This window comes from Macaca nemestrina, chromosome 15 (assembly GCF_043159975.1).
Source record: "Macaca nemestrina isolate mMacNem1 chromosome 15, mMacNem.hap1, whole genome shotgun sequence".
Classification (NCBI taxonomy): Eukaryota; Metazoa; Chordata; class Mammalia; order Primates; family Cercopithecidae; genus Macaca; species Macaca nemestrina.
In genome coordinates, this window is record NC_092139.1 from 26,311,627 (window position 1) to 26,331,378 (window position 19,752).

The 19,752-nt window shown below is 42.2% G+C and overlaps 1 protein-coding gene across 2 annotated transcripts in view; it reads right to left on the reverse strand.

Annotated features, from left to right (window-relative positions):
• Window positions 1-19,752, reverse strand: part of LOC105496330 (Ral GTPase activating protein non-catalytic subunit beta) — a 138,479-nt gene that overhangs the window by 99,024 nt on the left and 19,703 nt on the right. The window lies entirely within an intron of this gene.

Sequence of the window (19,752 nt, forward strand, 5' to 3'; positions counted from 1 at the left end):
CAGTGGTGCTGAAACTACCAGTACTGGAACACTGGGAAGTCACAGTGTTCTTTAGGAAACATATTAAGAGCTGCCACTTATTAAGCATTTAATACATACTACTCATATAATCACTAAAACAACCCTATGAATATTCAATAACACTATCCCTATTTCACAGATGAAAAACTGGAGCATAGAGAGGTTTGCTTCTTACCTGAAGCTTTAAAGTTATAACATGGTAGAGCTGGGTTTTTTTGTTTTTGTTTTTTTTTGAGACGGAGTCTTGCTCTGTTGCCCAGGCACACTGGAATGCAGTGGCGGCCATCTCAGCTCATTGCAACCTCTGCCTTCCAGGTTCAAGCAATTCTCCTGCCTCAGCCTCCCAAGTAGCTGGGATTACAGGTGCATGCCACCACGCCCGGCTAATTTTTGTATTTTTAGTAGAGAAGGGGTTTCACCATGTTGGCCAGGCTGGTCTCGAACTCCTGGCCTAAGGTGATCCACTGGCCTTGGCCTCCCAAAGTGCTGGGAATACAGGCGTGGGCCACCACACCCAGCCAGAGCTAGGTTTTGAACCCACATCTGTTGGGCTCCAGGGCATATGCTCTTAGCCATGATATGTGCTGTCTCTCCCTATTCTAAACACTCTCCAACGCAGGTACTTCTGCCTATTCTGTACACGCTCCATAAAACGATATCTAAGTCTACTGCACATAGGAGGGACATCAGCTGCAGAAAACTTATTTGTATGAATGCAATGTAAATATTACAACCATAAATCCCATACTCATAAAGAGGATAAATGATGGTTAGCCCTCTCCAATTCATTTCTGTTAACTTCCACTTTCTACTTGTTCTGAAATCTGCCCAGCAAGCAGTTTAAGCAAACTCAAGGTTATAATTAATCTTTAAAAAGTTCTATCCCTAAAAGTTACCTTTTCCTCAAACTGGGAAGAGATTAGCATTGTTTAATTTTATCCTGAGAAACCTTATCCCAGCTCACCAAACATCAAGAGCTTATGACATTTTTCTAAGACTAACTCTATTTAAGTATAAAGAAAAACTTTTAAAGAATTTTTTAAAAAAGAAGAGCATATCGCAGGGCACGCTGGCTCATGCCCGTAATCCAAGCACTTTGGGAGGCCAAGGCAGGCAGATCACAAGGTCAGGAGTTTGAGACCAGCCTGACCAATATGGTGAAACCCTGTCTCTACCAAAAATACAAAAATTAGCCGGGTGTGGTGGCGGGCGCCTGTAGTCCCAACTACTTGGGAGTCTGAGGTAGGAGAATGGCGTGAACCCGGGAGGCGGAGATTGCATTGAGCCAAGATTGCGCCACTGCTCTCCAGCCTGGGTGACAGAGCGAGACTCCGTCTCAAACAACAACAAAAAAAGCATATGACATTTGAGAATCACAGAGCTACAGAATGAAAATCAAACTCTTTAGTATGAGAGTCAAAGTCATTCACAGTGTGGTCCCAAACTACCTTTCTTTCTCCTTTCCATACACAGGAATCCATATACTTTCCCTCTCATCCGATTCAATCTACTCAGCTTCCTCTGGAGTCTGAGGGACTCTGGGCCCGGATACCCTTCAGTGACCCTATAAGGATCCTGTAATCTCCTCCCTCCTTTTCCTCCTCCTCTGGATCTTTCTCTGAAAACGGGAAGGCAGGAGGAATGGGCCATCATCTAATAAGGCACCCACAATTCAAAGGAAGAACAGATGCATCTGACTACTAAAATTGCCTCAGTTGCCTCATGATGTATAAGGAATTCCCCCAAGGATATCCTGGTGTCCCCCTGAAATAAGCACTCTCAACAATATAAGGGGGGAAAGGGAAAGTTCTGATAGAGAGCCATCACCATCAAAAGACAACTGATTCCCACACGTTTTTTCCTTGCTTTTTAAATTTAACATATATACACATAAATACTTATGTGTATACTACATATACATATAGTATAAATATATACACACTGTATAGTCTCTTACACAAATGCATAAGAATATTATACTACAGGGGTTTTAGTTTTAGTGTGGTTTTGCACCCTTTTCATTTTTTGTTAGGTGTCATTCCCTGTCCAAATAATTTACTTCATGAACAGACAATCCTGTTAACATCTTAACATTCCCTCCTGTATTTTGTGCCACTCAAAACTTTAATTTGTTTTTGTTTTTTTTTTTTCTTTTTGAGACAGAGTCTCGCTGTCACCCAGACTAGAGTGCAGTGGCACGATCTTGGCTTACTGCAACCTCTGCCTCCCGGGTGCAAGGGATTCTCCTGCCTCTGCCTTCCAAGTAGCTGAGATTACAGGAGCATGTCACCACGCACAGCCAATTTTTGTATTTTAGTAGAGATGGGGTTTCACCATGTTGGCCAAGCTAGTTTCAGGCTCCTGACCTCAAGTGATCCACCCATCTTGGCCTCCCAAACTGCTGGGATTTCAGGCGTGGGCCACTGCACCCGGCCCCAATCATATTAAAATAACTTACATACATGCATAGCTAGAGATTGTACAGGTACCTCATGAACATCCTTCTAACTAATAACAGATTCATTTTAATGGCTAGATAATATTCCATGGCATTTGTGTGGCCTAATTTACTCAACCAGTCTCCTAATGATATGCATTCACTTCATTCCCCATTTTTTTGTCACCAGGAAATAATGATGCAATAAACATACTTGTTAACATACCCTTAAGAAGCAGCGGCCTTTTTACTTCTGTGGAATAAGTTCTCGAGTTAAACTGCTAGATAAAAGGGTACATGTATTTTTAATATTATTAGGTCTTACCAGATTGCTTCCCAAAAAAACCCGTAACAATTCCCGTTTACATTAGGAACAGATAAGAGCCATTCTCTCATTTCACCCCCTCCCTGCTAGAAATCAGCATTATTTATTTATTTGCCAACTTGATAGGTATAAAATAAAATTTCATTGTTCCAGCCAAAGATTTATTTTACAGCTTCCGGTCTTGAGTCTGGCTTAGAAGGTTTTACCCTCCCCTGGGAGGCCGAGACGGGCAGATCACGAGGTCAGGAGATCGAGACCATCCTGGCTAACACGGTGAAACCCCGTCTCTACTAAAAAATACAAAAAACTAGCCGGGCGAAGTGGTGGGCGCCCGTAGTCCCAGCTACTTGGGAGGCTGAGGCAGGAGAATGGCGTAAACCTGGGAGGCGGAGCTTGCAGTGAGCTGAGATCTGGCCACTGCACTCCAGCCTGGGCGACAGAGCGAGACTCCGTCTCAAAAAAAAAAAAAAAAAAAAAGAAGGTTTTACCCTCCCATCCCCTCTATCAATGTTTTTCAAACATGAAATAAATGTTTGATAATAAATAAATGTTTTTCAAACATGAAATAAATGTGAGTCATGAAATAAATGTTATGGATAACATTTATTTTAATTAGATGGTATACGATATATGATAAAGGCATCACACAGAATAAAGGTAAGCAATGTTTCTGTGAAACTTGATTCCTTTGTAATATATGCATATGTTCTGGATCACAATGGAAAATGCATTTTTTGTTCTTTTTTTCTTTTTGTTTTTTGAGACGAAGTTTAGCTCTTGTTACCCAGGCTGGAGTGCAACGGTGCGATCTTGGCTCACCACAACCTTTGCCTCCCGGGTTCAAGCGATTCTCCTGCCTCAGCGTCCTGAGTAGCTGGGATTACAGGCATGCACCACCACACCCGGCTAATTTTGTATTTTTAGTAGAGGCGGGGTTTCTCTATGTTGGTCAGGCTGGTCTCGAACTCCTGACCTCAGGTGATCCGCCCGCCTCAGCCTCCCAAAGTGTTGGGATCACAGGCGTAGCCACCACACCGAGCAGAAAATACATTTCTTACAGGTCTTAGTCCAAAAATTTGAAAACATAACCCTAACGTGAATATGTAGTCTCCTAGATTTTCCTGCAAGATAACTGCATAATTTTTCACACTTAACTTGTATATTCATCTGGAATTTACTTCTGTAAGTGGTGTACAAAAGGTCCGATTTTACTTTCTTCTAAATGCACGGTCAGTTGTGTCAGCATCACCTCTTAAAAATACATCCTTTATGCACTAAACTGAAATACTAATTCTGTCATATATTAAATTTTCATTTATTCTAGAATCTATGAGACTTCTGTTCTATTCAACTATTTGTCTATTCCCATGCCAACCCATAATGATTTAAGTTCAGTGGTTTTATAGAATGTTTTTTCCAAAACTTTACTGTCTTCTCTAGACATTTATTCTTCAGTATACAATTTATTATTTTATCCAAATCAAAAAATCAACAATAAAGCCTTGCTAGAATTCTAATGGGAACTGCACATACCACCTTGCCAGCCTTGTTTTCTACTGCCACTTTCCCACAAACATCCCAAACAATGGCCACAAAGAACTACTGATTGCACAAGCCCAGCAAATTCTTTCTTACCCTAGGTCACTGGTTATGCTGCTCCCACTGACTGAACTGCCATTCCCTGCCTTGATCCACCTTATGAAGTACTCAGCCTTCAAAGCCCAACTCAAATGTCCTCTCTTTGGTAAAACCTTTCTTGACTCCTTAGACCAACTCCTCTCAGCTGAGTGCCTATTACCGAATGTTCATATAAAGCTGCCCATTAGCTCATTTGTTAGTGGTGTAGAGATACATTCACCACAAAAGTGTCAGCCTTTTTTGAGTGGGGACCTCACCTCCTGAACCTCTGAGTGCCTGGCACACAGTGCACATTGAACATGTGTTTGAAAGTGTCAAGGTTCACCAATGGGAAAAAGGAAGATATCAGAAGGTATTCCCTCTATTCCACTAAAGTGTGTCCAAAATTTTGTATGTTATATTCAAATAAAAATTGAAAAATGTTCATTTGTTTGAAGCTAATTACTAGTAAAAATAAAAGTTGGATGGTTTTCAAATATTAAATAAATATTTAATATTCAGGGTCCATCACAGCACATTATTGGAAGAAAACAGGTTTTAAGAAGGAAAAAAAAGGCCGGGCGCGGTGGCTCAAGCCTGTAATCCCAGCACTTTGGGAGGCCGAGACGGGCGGATCACGAGGTCAGGAGATCGAGACCATCCTGGCTAACACAGTGAAACCCCGTCTCTACTAAAAATACAAAAACTTAGCCGGGCGAGGTGGCAGGCGCCTGTAGTCCCAGCTACTTGGGAGGCTGAGGCAGGAGAATGGCGTGAACCCGGGAGGCGGAGCTTGCAGTGAGCTGAGATCCGGCCACTGCACTCCAGCCTGGGTGACAGAGCGAGACTCTGTCTCAAAAAAAAAAAAAAAAAAAAAAAAAAAAAAAAAAAAAAAAAAGAAGGAAAAAAAAAAAGGACAAACTAGCTCTCAAACTCTACTGTACACTTAAGACTCATCGGGGGAGGAAAGGGTCTAGCTGAAAATGCAGATTCCTAGGTCCCATTCAGAGAAATCTCAATTCTGCAGGTCTGAGCTGGGGCCTCACAATCTGCATTTTTAAGAAATTGCCACTACCCTCCCAATTCTGAAGAGAGGAGTATACATTATGAAAGACCAATTGAAATAGGTTTAATAGCTCTTAAATCCTTCTGACAAACTTTTTTAAGTTTTTAAATTAAGAAATTTTCATTCTCTAAATGTATTAATGTTTAGATGATTAAATGAAAACAAAAAATGCTTTCAAGAAACATGTAAAATAGAAAGATATAGGCCAGGCGTGGTGGCTCACACTTGTAATCCCAGCACTCTGGGAGGCTCAGGTGGGCGGATCACCTAAGGTCAGGAGTTTTAGAACAGCCTGGACAACATCATGGTAAAACCCCATCTCTACTAAAAATACAAAAATTAGCTGGGCATGGTGTCACACACCTGTAACCCCAGCTACTTGGGAGGCTGAGGCAGGAGAATCACATGAAACCGGGAGGTGTAGGTTGCAGTGAGCAGAGATGGCGCCATAGCACTCCAGCCTGGGCCACAAAAGCAAAACTCCATCTCAAAAAAAAAAACCAAAGATATAGAAAGGATACAATGAAAAAGCTGAACTAAAACATCAAAATGTATGTAACAGAAAAAAAGATGCTAAACTTTAACAAAATGCAGACAGACAAAAAACATTAAGACAAAAAAATGCATTATAATTACAGATATATTAAGTAAAACAATGAAGAGAACATAAACATTAGAAACAAACATGGAAGAAACACAAAGGCAACTAAAGTATTATTTTGTACCTATTAAACTAACAAAACAAGTGATAAAACTCAACTCTGGCTCACACCTGTAATCCCAGCACTTTGGGAGACCGAGGCGGGCAGATCACCTGGGGTCAGGAGTTCAAGACCGGCCCGGCCAATATGGCGAAACCTGTCTCTACTAAAAGTACAAAAATTAGCCGGGCATGGTGGTGGGCGCCTGTAATTCCTGGCTACTCAGGAGGCTGAGGCAGGAGAGGCTTAAACCTGGGCGGCAGAGGTTGCAGTAAGCTGAGGTCGCGCGCTGCACTCCAGCCTTGATGATGAGAGAGACTCCATCTCAAAAAAAGAAAAAACAAAAAACTCAACTCTGATGAAGAGGTAAGGACCCAATTGAGAACTTAGGGCAATGATTTTTAATAGAAAAACCTGTTACCTAGAGGCACTGTGGAAATATTAAGTGTACTTTTGGTTAGCACAACGATTGGGGCAGGCTCCTGGTATTACAGGCAGAGTCAGGAAATCTAGACATCCTGTACTGCATGAGACAGTCCTGCACAATGAACAATTATGCTACATCTCACATGACTTTTGAACATCTGCTAGAAAATCATTGTCTAAGACTAAAAATTAACTTCATTTACATATAAATACAAAATATATTGTGATATTTTAATAGACTGAATTTTCCAATAATGCAATTAATCACGTAAATTGAGGAAGACTAAGCTTCCTTATCTTTAGAACCAAGAACTGTTCACAACCCTATAAAAATCACATCACCAGGCCGGGTACAGTGGCTCACGCCTGTAATCCCAGCACTTTGGGAGGTCAAGGCGGGCAGATCACCTAAGGTAGGGAGTTCAAGACTAGCCTGACCAACATGGAAAAACCTCATCTCTACTCAAAATACAAAATTAGCCAGGCGTGGTGGTGCACGCCTGTAATCCCAGCTACTCAGGAGGCTGAGGCAGGAGGATCACTTGAACGCGGGAGGTGGAGGTTGCTGTGAGCCGAGATCACGCCATTGCACTCCAGCCTGGGCAACAAGAGCGAAACTCAGTCTCAAAAAAAAAAAAAAAGGAAAAGAAAAGAAAAATCATATCACCAATGGCCAAGCCACTTGTAGTATTTGAACTGCTAATATCCACATTTGTGTCAGAAACACAATAGCAGGGACTACATATATACTTATTTAGCCCTTATTTCAAGATGGCAAACATAAAGAAAAAGTGTCATATTACCGTCTTACTTCTCAACTTATAAGTAGACACAAGTACCTGCCTACTTCATTGTGCCCTCTAGGCATAGTTGTACATATTTTTATTGAAATCTTAATTATGACAGTAATTTATGTTTTTCCTTTATTAGAGTTAGAAAGTTTCATTGATTTTTTATAAAAATCTGTGTGTTGGTAAGCTTTATATATATATAAATTTTTTTTTTTTTTGAGACAGGGTTTCACCCTGTCACCCAGGCTAGAATCCACTGGCACAATCATGGCTCACTGTAGCCTCGACATTCCAGGCTCAAGTGATCCTCCCTCCTCATACCCAGCTAATTTTTTGTATTTTGGGGAGTTTCACCATGTTGCCCAGGCTAGTCTCAAACTCCTGGACTCAAGCAATCTGCCCATTTTGGCCTCTCAAAATCCTGAGATTACAGGTGTGAGCCACCATGCTTGGCTAGTAGGTTATATATTATCTGTTAATTTCAGGATACAAAGGTAGTTAATTACCACATAAAATCTGAAAAGATTGAAAACGACCAATGTAGGAAAGTAACATATTAAGTAGTGAAGTGGGTAGAGTGAGTGCTATGGCAAAGGAGAATATACAAGCTCTGTTTACAGCTATTACTCAGTTCTAGCTGTCACCTGGAAGGAATGCAGAGCCAGACTTGCCAGATAATCCAATTTTTGAAGAGACACAGAAAATATGGACATTTCTACAAAGTCTCCTACTCTTTTTTATTTTTTATTTTTTGAGACGGAGTCTCGCTCTGTCGCCCAGGCTGGAGTGCAGTGGCGTGATCTTGGCTCACTGCAAGCTCCGCCTCCCAGGTTCACACCATTCTCCTGCCTCAGCCTCCTGAGTAGCTGGAACTACAGGCACCCATCACCACACCCGGCTAATTTTTTGTATTCTTGGTAGAGACGGGGTTTCACCGTGTTAGCCAGGATGGTCTCGATCTCCTGACCTCATGATCCGCCTGCCTCGGCCTCCCAAAGTGCTGGGATTACAGGCGTGAGCCACCACGCCCGGCCAAAGTCTCCTACTCTTTAAATGTTATCAACTAAACTCAAGATAAAAGATAAATTTAAAAAAAAAAAAGTGGGCTAAAAAAGAACTTATCTATGGTCCAATTTATGCCTCTGATCACAGATAAAGGCATACACTAGTTTTGGTAACTGAATTAGCAAAATCATTGTGGAAAGAGGATAGTGAAGTGTATACTCTGTGTATAAGCTGTTGCTACCCCAGAAGTCACCCCAACCCACTTTTGCTGCAGGGGCTGGGCTTATAACCCAACTATGGAGGTCCTACAACTTCACTTTATTTCATGGTGGTTGCTGTTAGAGAAAAAAAGGATGAAGGCAAAGTGCAGTGATAGATTTGGTAGAGGGAGTTCCATTAGGCCCAGTATCGTCAGTGGCCAGCCTACCCTTTTTTTTAACCTTTTCTTTTTTTTTTAGACGGAGTCTCGCTCTGTAACCCAGGCTGGAGTGCAGTAGCGCCATCTTGGCACACTGCAACCTCCGCCTCCTGGATTCAAGCAATTCTCCTGCCTCAGACTCCCAAGTAGCTGGGACTACAGGCACCTACCACCACACCTGGCTAATTTCTTTTTTTTTTTTTTTTTTTTTTTTTTTGAGGCGGAGTCTTCACTCTGTCGCCCAGGCTGGAGTGCAGTGGCACCATCTCGGCTCACTGCAAGCTCCGCCTCCCAGGTTCGCGCCATTCTCCTGCCTCAGCCTCCCGAGTAGCTGGGACTACAGGCGCCCGCCACCGCGCCCGGCTAATTTTTTGTATTTTAGTAGAGACGGGGTTTCACCGTGTTAGCCAGGATGGTCTCGATCTCCTGACCTCATGATCCGCCCGCCTCGGCCTCCCAAAGTGCAGGGATTACAGGCGTGAGCCACCGCGCCCGGCCGCCTGGCTAATTTCAATATTTTTAGTAGAGACGGGGTTTCACCATATTGGCCAGGCTGTTCTCAAATTCCTGACCTTGTGATCCACCCGCCTCGGCCTCCCAAAGTGCTGGGATTACAGGCATGAGCCACTGTGCCCACCCAGCCTACCTTAAACGCACACAAATAAAAACCTCCTCCTGCTGTTGTGGCTCAGGTTATCCAAAGCAACAAACCTCAGAGATCTTGGAGAACATTACTTTCAGGAGCCAGAACTGCCACACCACCTAGGCCCTCCTAGGCAAGAATGTTCATAACTGCATCAACCTCTCAGGATAGCACCAAGGCAGAACCGTCATGAGTCTTGATCACACTTGCCATGTCTTAGTCCACTTGCCATGGGGCTGTTTGTAGTTCCATCCTGTAAATAAGTTGGCACGCTTGTAAGGCAGCTCAGGCTGATATGTCATTTTCCTAAACATTCACCCAAGGATAGCATGAATGTTTTGCCAGTATAAAGCGGAAGACACAGAATGCCTTGACACGGTAATCTGACTTAAGTTTATCCTTACGAAACAGCTCAATTTTAAAAAACGTACAAGATGCTCACTGTAGTATTACATATAAGATGGGGAAGAGGGTGTAATTTAACTTCCATCAATAATGGGAAAATTTCATAATTAGGGCATATTAATTCTATATACTATTATGTAGCCATTAAACACTGAGATTACATAGAAGCATAAAAACATACATGAGAGTGGTTAGGAGCCAGTGCTCTGGAACTAAGCTTCATAGATTCAAATCCCAGCTCTACCTGCAAGCTGGGTAATGTTGCAAAAGTTACTCTACTTCTGTGTTGGAACATCCTCGTCTGGAAAATGGGGATAATAGTAGAATAAGGTATGGTGGCTCATGTCTATAATTCTAGCACCATGGGAGGCGGAGGTGGGCAGATTGCTTGAGTCTAAGAGTTTGAGACTCAACTCAACTAGGCTGCTAGGCAACATGGAGAAAACCCATCTCCACAAAAAACACAAAAAAGTTAGCCAGGCATGGTGGTACACACCTGTTGTGTACATATCTGTTGTCCCAGCTACCCTGAAGGCTGAGTTAGAAGGATCACTTGGGTACTGGTGTTGGGGCTGCAGTGAGTCATGACTGTGCCACTTCACTCCAGCCTGGGCTATACAGCGAGACTCTGTCTCAAAAAAAAAAAAAAAAAAAAAAAGCAAATAGATTAGGAGCCTACACATTTTGTTGTGTGGTGATTAAAGAATCACATACGTAATCTGTTTGAAACATGCCCTTGTCCATGTAAACAATCAACAAATATCAAATAGAGGAAGAAAAACATATATATTGTAATTACAACTAGATAAACACAAAGGCCAGATGTGGTGGCTCACGCTTGTAATCCCAGGACTTTGGGAGGCCAAGGTGGATGGATCACCTGAGGTCAGGAGTTCGAGACCGGCCTGACCAACATGGTGAAACCCTGTCTCTACTAAAAATACAAAAATTAGCTAGGCGTGGTGGTGCGTGCCTGTAATCCCAGCTACTTGAGAAGCTGAGGCAGTAGAATGTCTTGAACCTGGGAGGCTGAGGTTGCAGTGAGCCGAAATGGTGCCACTGCACTCCAGCCTAGGCGACAGAGCAAGACTCCGTCTCAAAAAATAATAATAATGATAATAATAAAAGTAAACATACAGCTGTGACTAAAGATTAGAAGGATGGTAGAGAAATGCAAGTACAGCTGACCCTTGAACAACATGGATTTCAACTGCTCAGGTCCACTTACATATGGATTTTCTTCCATTTCTGCCATCCCTGAGACAGCAAAACTAATTCCTCTGCTTCCTCCTCAGCCTATTCAACATGCAGATGATGAAGATGAAGACCTTTATGATCCACTATGTAATGAATAGTAAATATATTTTCTCTTCCTTATAATTCTTAGTAACATTTTATTTTCTCTTACTTTAAAAATCTGGCATATATATACAAAATATGTATTATTTGACGGTTTATGTTATTGCCCAGACTCCTGGTCAACAGAAGACGATTAGTAGTTTTGGGAGAATCAAAAGTTACATGAAAATTTTTGACTGCACAGAGTCAGTGCTCCTAACCCCTATGATGTTCAAAAGTCAACTGTAGTTTTAACTTAGTGGTAGAAATGTTGGTACAATTTAATGTAATATGTTTTTATTACATCTTCATGTCATAGAATTGGTAAGTATATGTCAGCATCCTGACTATACATGTGAACATTCAGAGACACTGGCAGGGACCACCACGTAGACTTATTCAATAAACAGCTATTAACCATCTATTTTGTCCAATGCAGTGTTAAAACCATGAAGAAGAAAGATTAATAGGACTTGGTTCCCGTTTTCAATGAGTTTATGGCTTAAGTAAGGAGATTAACATTTATACATTGATATGGTTTAGCTCTGTGTCCCCACTCAAATCTCATCTTGAATTGTAACTCCCACAATTTCCATCTGTCATGGGAGGAACCCTGTGGGAGGTGACTGAATTATGGGGGCAGGTCTTTACTGTGCTGTTCTCATGACAGTGAATGAATCTCACGAGATCTGATGGCTTTTTAAAAACCAGAGTTTGCCTGCACAAGTTCTCTCTTTGCCTGCTGTCATCCACATAAGATGTAACTCACTCTTCCTTGCCTTCCGCCATGATTGTGAGGCTTCCCCAGCCACATGGAACTAGGATTTCTCCATTAAACCTCTTTCCTTTGTAAATTGTTCAGTCTCGGGTATGTCTTTACCAGCAGTGTAAAAACAGACTAATACATACCATAAATAACTACGTTTAAGTTAGAACATGAAAATGTTGAATGTGATATTTTTAAAAACTATAGGCAAGATATCATGGAAGTTCAAAGGAAAAAGACTACTTTTGATTGAAAGATAGGCTGAGCTGGAAAACAACAGGGTAAGATCAGGGAAGACTACAGATACAGAGCATATGAACTGTGCATTGAAGGAAGGGTATAATTGAGGTGATAAGACTGAGGGTAAAAAGGGGTAGATAACGCTGGGCTCAGTGGCTCACTCCAGTAATCCCAGCACTTTGGGAGGCCAAAGAGGGTGGATCACAAGGTCAGGAGATTGAGACCATCATGGCTAACACGGTGAAACCCTGTCTCTACTGAGAACACACAAAATAAATTAGCCGGGCGTGGTGGCACGTGCCTGTAGTCCCATCTATTAGGGAGGCTGAGGCAGGAGAACGGTGTGAACCTGGGAGGCAGAGCTTGCAGTGAGCCGAGATTGCGCCACCGCACTCCAGCCTGGGCGATAGAGCAAGACTCCGTCTCAAAAAGAAAAAAAAAAAAAAGGAGGGGGGCAGATAAAAGAGAAAATAAAATACATAAAAGAGCCAGGCACATTGGCTCACGCCGGTAATCCCAACACTTTGGGAGGCCGAGGCGGGTCAGGAGTTCAAGACCAAGCTGACCAACATGGTGAAACCCTATCTCTACTAAAAATACAAAAACTAGCAAGGTGTGGTGGTGTGCGCCTGTAATCCCAGCTACTCAGGAGGCTGAGGCAGGAGAATCACTTGGATCCGAGAGGCGGGGGTTACAGTGAGCCGAGACTGTGCCACTGCACTACAGCCTGGGTAACAGAGCCAGACTCCGTCTCAAAAAAAAAAAAAAAAAAGAAAAGAAAATACGTAAAAGAAAGGACACTTGCTTCAGGTGGCAAAAAAAAAAAAAGGCACCAGAAACTGAAAACCCAGAGTGAAAGGAAAGAAAGCTAAATGTAGAAGGTGGTAAGGTTTCAAAGGTAAGCAGTGACCAATTTTGAAGGACTCTGAATGCTAGGATTGAATATTCATAATTAATTCAGTAAACTGGAAGCAGAAAATGAGCAAAAGTTTAACCTTATCTTAGCCGGGCATGGTGGCACACGCCTGTAATCCCAGCTACTCAGGAGACTGAGGCATAAGAATTGTCTGAACCCAGGAGGTAGAGGTTGCAGTGAGCTGAGATCGCACTACTGCACTCCAGCCTGAGCAAGAGAGCAAGACCCTGTCTTAAAAAAAAAAAAAGAAGGGCCGGGCGCGGTGGCTCAAGCCTGTAATCCCAGCACTTTGGGAGGCCGAGATGGGCGGATCACGAGGTCAGGAGATCGAGGTCAGGAGATCGAGACCATCCTGGCTAACACGGTGAAACCCCGTCTCTACTAAGAAATACAAAAAATAGCCGGGCGAGGTGGCAGCGCCTGTAGTCCCAGCTACTCGGGAGGCTGAGGCCGGAGAATGGCGTAGACCCGGGAGGCGGAGCTTGCAGTGAGCTGAGATCCGGCCACTGCACTCCAGCCCGGGCTACAGAGCGAGACTCCGTCTCAAAAAAAAAAAAAAAAAAAAAAAGAAGAAGAAAGTTTAACATTATCACAGGCATGACACATCAGAAACTAAATTTCCATTAAAGCAATTTGATGGATGTGTACGAGATACAGTGAAGGGATAGTAGAAGGGCAAACTCCAATGTGGCTACCATATAGGCTAAGGTTGAGGGCGGTCAGGGGGATAACGGGGAAGTGTCAGGCACTGTAGTGAGATATAATATAACTGAAGTCAGATGATTAAGAACTTTAACTGCTATATTAGGGATCCTGAGTCTCCTCCCCAGTTGGCTGTCTGCTATCAACCTGAGCTGCTAGCAGAGAAATCTCTACCTTCAATGCTCCAGAAGTAAATATGATGAGAAGAAGGGAAAGAAGTCAACAGTGCTCGCCTGCAGATCCCTTAATTTCCTTCCCAACTCTATATGTACTCATTTTCTAGGTATTCTCTCTGAAGGTTGTGTGTGCTGGGTAACAACTTATGGCTTGTAAGCACCACCGCAAAATAACACGCAAGTTTGGTCTAAATGACAAATTACTAAAATAATCAATACAATGGTGGACACTCTAAGACCACAGCCTGACATTAATTACATCAGTTGATTCAACCAATATTTATTACATGCCTTCTATGCAACCAGCACAGAAAATAAACAAGATCCCTGTTCTCAAGGAGCTTCAAGTCTCATTACAAAGAACAATTCTTTAAAACTTTGTAAAGTACATCCAGACATCAGTTATTTCATTAAACAAACATTAAACACCAGCTACATGTCAAATTTGTCCTAGGATTTAGGGATGCAACTATAAACAAGACACGACGGCTGCCCAAAAGAAAGTTTCATAGTGATGAAGACAAGAGAAATCAAAGATGACACCATGGTACAGTAGTATTCAATATGGTAACTGATGAGTTATGACAGCAGCATAATACAACAAAACAAACTACTCGAGGCTGGGGGTAGTGGCTCACGCCTGTAACCCCAGCACTTTGGGAGGCCGAGGCAGGTGGATCACTTGAGGTCAGGAGTTTGAGACCACCCCGGCCAACATGCGAAGCCTCATCTCTACTAAAAATACAAAAATTGGCCGGGTGTGGTGGCTTATGCCTGTAATCCAGGACTTTTGGAGGCCGAGGCAGGCGGATCACCTGAGGTCAGGAGTTCAAGACTAGCCTGACCAACATGGAGAAACCCCGTCTCTACTAAAAATACAAAATTAGCCGGGCATGGTGGCATGTGTCTGTAATCCCAGCTACTCAGGAGGCTGAGGGAGGAGAATCACTTGAATCCGGGAGGCAGAGGTTGCGGTGAGCCGAGGTGGCATCATTGCACTTCAGCCTGGGCAACAAGAGTGAAACTCTGTCTCAAAAAATAAAATAAAATAATGATAATAATACAAAAATTAGCCGGGTACAGTGGCGGCTGCCTGTAATCCCAGCTACTCAGGAGGCTAAAGCGGGAGAATTGCTTGAACCCGGGAGGCGAAGGTTGCAGTGAGCTGAGATCACGCCATTGCACTCTAGCCTGGGTGACAGAACTAGACTCCATCTCAAAAAAAAAAAGAAAAACTACTTTAGATCCTGCTTGAGCACAATGTACCTTTGCATAATTGATCATTTTCAAAGAGCTTTCACATGTTACTTCATTTTATTCCAATAACAACCCTAGAAGGTTAGCTAAGACTTATGTCACTAACCACTAGGTAAGGAAACAAAGCAAAGCTATGACTTGCTCAGGATCACATCGAGCAACAGCAGATCTGGGACAAGAAACTCCACCTCTTGCCTCAAAGTCCAATGCTGCTTCCCTTTATTCTGACTCCATACCTCACCACATGACCTTGGACAAGTCAACTGGCATTTCTCTTTTTGAGACAAGGTCTCACTCTGTTGCCCAGACTGGAGTGCAGTGGCACGATCTCGGCTCACAGCAGCCTCTGCCTCCCAGGCTTAAGTAATCCTCCCACTCAGCCTCCCAAGTAACTGAGACCACAGGATTGTGTCACCACGCTCCACTAATTTTTTAAAAAATTTTTATAGAGACAAAGTCTCATTATGCTGCCCAGGCTGGTCTCAAACTCCTGAGCTCAAGCAATCCTCCCACCTCGGCCTCCCAAAGTGTTGGGATTACAGGTCAGCCACCGCACCCGGCCACCTGGCATTTCTTTGTCATAGTTTCCTCATCTGTAAAACAGGGAGAATACCTGCAGTGCCTATCTAGAGTGACCTGGGAGAAGGATCAAATAAAGCAACCTAAGTTGACATACTTCGAAATGTACCATTGGAAGGTATACATTATAAGACATGCCCATTTCGCTTGAGAAAAAGAGGATACAGGGTGCTAAAACACTGAGCAAATAAATAAACTGTGCTGGATTTTAAGGTGCACCAAATTCATCCATATTAACCTCATGACTAATAAAGGCAAAGGGACTATACTTCATATTTCTGTTGTAGTCCGATTGACCCCGTAAGGCAAACATCAATAAAGCTGGCAAAAAAAAGGAATGTATTCGCCTATGTACCAGATGCTATTAGAGATCCTATTAAACACCTGAATTACAGGAAAGAAAGACAGGTTCTGCCTGCATCTCTCCTAAAACATGGAAAATGGTAGTTTTTGGTAATCTACCCAAAGAATATTTTAATACCCTGTCTGCCCCCTACCAGCACCACCACAGTTCTCATTGTTTATGTCTCAGATCTTCTCTGTCCAATACAGCAGCTATCTCATGTAACTATTTAAATTTTAAAAACGTTTAATTTTAATAGTTTCAAGTTTAAACTATTTGAATCAAACACCACTTCCTTAGTTTTTTAAGTGCTTACGAGTCACATGTGGCCAGTGGCTACCATATTAGAGCAGATAAGATTTAGTTCCATGATTGCAGAAAATTCTATTTGACAGAGCTGCTTCAGATACTACACTATTATTTTTATTATAACTTTGATTAGACTTCTAGAGGACAGAGGCCATGTCTTATTTATCTTTGTATTCCCAGTGTATATAGCTAAGTGCATTTCACACACTAAGTACTCACTATACAGACAATCCTCAACTTATGATTTTCAACTGACCAGGGTGTGAAAGCAATATGCATTCAGTAAAAACTGTACTTTGAATTATCCACATAACCATTTTGTTTTTCACTTTCAGTACAGTATTCAATTACATGAAATGTTCAACACTTTATTATAAAATAGGCTTTGTGCTAGATAATTTTGCCCAACTGTAGGCTAATGTAAATGTTCTGAGCATGTTTAAGGTAGATGAGGCTAAGCTATTCTGTTCAGTAGGTATATTAAATGCATTTTTGGCTTACGATCTTCTCAACTTTGATAGATTTATTGGGAAGTAATCCCACAGTAAGTCGAGGGGCCTCTAGATATCTGAGTTTCTCCAACACAACAGATCACTCTCTCCCCTTCCCTATCCCATGCACACACACAGACATGCAAACACAACACAACAATACACAAGACAACCTTTCTCATGGGGCAGGGGTCTGGGGTGAAAGGGGACACTGTCCAGAGGAAGGAGGCCTGCTTTCTAGCCCTGGAGGGCTAGAAGCTAACCATGTAGCCTTGGCCAAGTTACTTTCCCCATCTATAATAAAATGAAACTCCATGTGCCTTAATTTTAAAACTTAAATCATCTCGCACCAAAGAAAATCAAGTATTCTGCCCAAAAAGTCTTTGCACACGTCAGGAAACACATCTGCTAACACTGATGAGTACCTTGTATTAAACAGAATCCATTTCTAGGTCCCAAACTATCATGATTAGAGTCACTTTTGTTCTCTAAGCACGTGGAATTTTTTACCTTTACTTTGGGGCACAACTACAGACTTAAACCTTCAGCCTTAAAGATTGAGTTTCTTCCATGTGCTAAAGCAAGAACTGGATACTGTGTCCATATCTGATCAGAGACACTAGGACAAGTTTCTTGAGTATCTGAATTTAACATAAATTGTCCCATCAGTTTCTATTAGTGCTAAGCCTAAAAACTGAGCACATAATACAAAACGGAACCAAGAAAATTTCTCTATAACAATTCTTATAAAGAATATTTTATGGGCCGGAGACAGTGGCTCATGCCTGTAATCCCAACACTTTGGGAGGCCTAGGCAGGCGGATCACTTAAGGTCAGGAGTTCGACACGAACCTGGCCAACATGGCTAAACCCTCTCTCAACTAAAAATACAAAAAAATTAGCCAGGTGTGGTGGTGGGCCCCTATAGTCCCAGCTACTCAGGAGGCTGAGGCAGGAGAATCACTTGAACCCAGGAGGCGGAGGTTGTAGTGAGCCGAGATTGTGCCACTGCACTCCAGCCTGGGGGGACAGAGCGAGACTGCATCTCAAAAAAAAAAAAAAAAGAAAAAAGAATATTTTATGAAATGTGTTTTTAATTCAGTCTACATACTTTGTCATGTTTAACTGCTATTAAAAAAAAAAATCTTTATTGTCCAAAAACCTCTTCATAATGACCTTCACACACATATTCACTAACTTTTGCAAACCCTTACACGGTTTTAAGACCAACCAAGAACAAATCCAATCTGAATTATCAGCCTGCCTTCCTTTAAAACTTGTAAATATAGCAAATGGGCAATGGCAGTTCAGTCATTCTGCAATAAATATGTGCTAAATTTGTCAATTCCTGTGACATCATTATTTTACTCTTCACTAAGTACTTATGTCATCTCTCCTGGTGAACAGGACCAACCAATACCAATGGCAATCTCATCTACTTGTATTTACCAAATACCAACAAGGCAGTGGCATTTAGTGGATGACAATTAAACACTTTTTTGGACAATGAAGTAGGGAACACATGCAAAGGTCTAATAGTAATAAAAAGACTTTCCCTACAGACTTGATTGCATCTGATTGTGATAGAATCAGACATTAAAAATCAAGTAATGTTGATTGCACATGGTTAGTTACAGAGTGCCTTGCAATTGGTAAGAACTCAATGTGTGTGTTCAACTGCTGGACAAATTACTGAATATTCATTCCTAAGCAAAAAGAACAAAACTCTATAAGCTAGGAACTATCAAACATCTTTTACAAAAATGGAAATAGAGAAGAATCTGTTTGCAACATGATCTATGACATAAAAGGACCCAAACATTCCACTGAGTAAAAGCTTTGTGAGTCTGTACGTCAAAGCACTGGAAGGAATACAGAGATGAAGAAAACATGGTCCCTGCCCTAAAGCTTCTCATAATATAGAAGTAGGGACAGAACTACAACTCAGAAAAATAACTGGTAAGTTTCACTACGATGTTCCTAAAGAGCAAATTGGAAGGACTCAAGGTGGGTGGGGGTCAGGGACAGAGGTATCTTGAAGGGAATGCTTAAAGCTAATGTAGCCAGAGACAGGAAGAAAAGGGTATGTAGGCCTGGCACGGTGGCTCACATCTGTAACTCCACCACTGTCAGGCCGTAGTGGGTGGACTGCTTCAGTCCAGGAGTTTGACACCAGCCTGGGCAACATGGAGAAACCCCATCTCTACAAAAAAAAATTTAAAAATTAGCCTGGCGTGGTAGTTCCAGCTACTTGGGAGGCTGAGGTGGGAGGATTGCTTGAGCTCAGGAGGCGGAGGCTGCAGTGAGCCAAGATCATGCCACTGCATTCTAGCCTGGGCAACACAGAAAGACTGTCTAAAAAAAAAAAGAAAGAAAGAAAGAAAGGGGTGTGTATATGTATATAGGAGAGAGCAGAAGTGTGTGCGTTTGGGTGGGGTGGCCAGAAAGTTCAGAGGACAGTCTAGGCAGACGAATAGCATATGTAAAAACGACCCAGAGGTTAGAGACGCTACACCTGTAAATATTGTATATTTAGTAAAATTCCAAAGAGTAGTTTGCATAAGATGCATACATTTTAAATGTTTCAGATGACTCAGAATCCCTGCAGAGAAAGTTACGTCCCCCCCCAACAGTCTTTCACAAGGTGTAGTGGTCAGTGAACCTAAAGATCTCTGCGGGTGGAACTTGCATGTTTAACAAGCTCCCAGACAATTCTCCTGCACACTTAAGCTGGAGAAACAGAGATGCTTTTTGAGATGCAGAATTATCAAATTACATGC